The sequence below is a fragment of the Pseudoliparis swirei genome, chromosome 19, assembly GCF_029220125.1.
Source record: "Pseudoliparis swirei isolate HS2019 ecotype Mariana Trench chromosome 19, NWPU_hadal_v1, whole genome shotgun sequence".
NCBI classification, from domain to species: Eukaryota; Metazoa; Chordata; class Actinopteri; order Perciformes; family Liparidae; genus Pseudoliparis; species Pseudoliparis swirei.
The window spans coordinates 18947421-18949885 of NC_079406.1; the positions used below are offsets into that span (position 1 = coordinate 18947421).

Here is a 2465-nt window from a genome sequence, read left to right on the forward strand (position 1 = left end):
GAGAGAGAGAGGGGTAATAGAGGAGAAATCCTAACATAATTCTAAGAGGTTTTTCAGTATCTTTCTCCCATCTATCCTTTATATAAGATGTTGAATCAGCGCTGAAGAAAGGAATGAACTCTAGTCCTGCATCAATATGGGGGGGAGGGGATGGGAGATACAGAGGTAGAGATGAGGAGGGGACAGAGGCAGTCTCAGTGTTTGACATGTCTGCAAATCTGGCTTTTCTAACCCCAAACATCAAATGTCGTATCTCCCTTGAGATGAGTGGAGTCTATATTATTGACATAGATTAACACGTATACCATTTTTGGGATGAAGGGCACTTTGAGAAACACACACACTCACACACACACTCACACACACTCACACATACTTCTACACCTTTCTGATGTCATCAGAACGGAAAATATTTTAGACACCCAGTGCGCGAGTGACGTGCACCCAGGCGGAGAGGTGGGTGTGGGGGGAGTTGAGATTTAAACCATAAAGCTCTTCTCTTATTAGGGCCGTGCTCAGATCATTATGGAATAACCTGAGCAAACTCACTCAATACTCTTTATTTTGAGCAAAGATAATGATAATGTCACAGGAAAAAAAAATTGGTCATTCAATATTACACACATGAAGAAAGGATTAAATATATACAGGCAGGATCAGAAAATTAGAATATTAGATAGTTCTTTATTTTATTTCTTTCAATAAAATTAAAAAACAAAAACAAAATTGTTGATGATTCATATTTCATTACAATTTATTATTGCTTAAGAAAACTATTTTTTATATCCAGTAAAAATTTAATATCTTCAGACCAAGTAAAAAAAAAAGAGCTCAGGAAACCCTTGCAGGTGTTTTGGAGTTAAGACAATTCAAGTGATTTGTTTATTACCTACTACTAGTTTTCAATATTTAGAGATAGGATATTTGAGTTTTCTTAAGCTGTTTGCCAATCAGTAATATAAAAAAAATAAAAAGGCACGTATTTCAGTTGATTGTTTATGTAATCATCCAGAATGTGCATTTTTGTTTTTTTTTGCATTACAGAAAATAAAGAACTTCAACTTAATATTAATTTGGTGGTTTGATAAGAAAGGAGATGCGAACCACTCGGAAAAACCGCGCTACCACGGCTGGTGGTGCCATAACACAAACAACACAGTATACAGTAAAATCCAGAAAGAAGAAAAGGCATGAATGCCTCTCGTTCACCCTTTCACTCACACACTTGAATCACATCACAGCAAAGCTATTTAATAAAGGGATATACATACCAATACATATACATACAGTATGTGTTATGAATTGTATAACTCTCTCTCTCTGTATGCCACATTGTGTTATATAGTACCTTGTTGTGATATGCGCAGCAATGGTAACTCTTCTTAACTAACTTAACTATTGAGCATGTTACCACGTATTACACACACTGAAGGACTTACACATCTGTAAGTCCTTTTATTAAACATCCATAACTGGTGTATACACTGTTAATGAATACTTGATAATACAGTATATCTGAGCTGAAATCATGTGTAAAGATACATAATATTAACTAATAATACAAAGCATTTGTTGTGTGTTTAAGTCTTTACAAACAAGTACAGACTATTCACTCATTAACAAGCACGCTTAAAGGATAAATCTAGTGATTCTCAGTCTTTTTTCCTCTTTATGATTACCCTATCAGACGATTATGGGCGTTCACTATAAACAAAAATGAATACATTTTAACATAGTATCTGCTTTCAACTATAGTGTGTTATACATAATTTATAATGACTTATATAGTGCTAAGAGTGTGTTTTTTTGGAGCACTGAAAGCATGTGATTAATTCTTATGCAGAAAAAAGATAAAGAAGAAGCAAAGATGTCTTTCTTTATGATAAAAGATGAGAGGCTTGCTATGAGATATAGCTACGATACTAAATAATAATAATACAGCAGGCAAAAAAGAGTGACAATGTGATCCTTTTTTGATGAATCACCTTCAATTTTCTTCTTCTTTTTTTTTTTTGGTGAGGCAAGGGCTTTTGGCTTCTACTGGTTGAAATGAACACATGACCAAACTTGATAACTGACTGTTTAGCTTGCTGTTTTGAAATCAATCAGCACAGCAGAGTATGTAGTAGAGGAAATATGAAAATATGAAGAGAAAAGAAAGAGAGAGAAAGAAATATATAGGAAAACACACACACACACACACACACACACACAGTGTAAATGTGTGTGTGCAGCTCTGCCCCACTGTGGGAGAGACCAGTGCTGTGCCCCTGTTTATAACCTGTCAGACGGACACTAATCCACACCAACAGCTCCCAGGTGACCAATGGGATCACTGCCTGAGCAAGTGACAAGCCGCTAGGCACACTGAGCCTCGCTGACCTCCACACACACAAACACAACCACCAACTGCTCTGCTTATGTGCGGCAGCCAGCGTGTGTTCATGTGGAGAGCAAGAGGGACG

General features: G+C 36.4%; 1 protein-coding gene across 3 annotated transcripts in view; it reads right to left on the minus strand.

Annotated features, from left to right (window-relative positions):
• drp2 (dystrophin related protein 2) overlaps window positions 1-2465 on the minus strand; it is a 67323-nt gene that overhangs the window by 13297 nt on the left and 51561 nt on the right. The gene's annotated exons all lie outside the window — the stretch shown is intronic.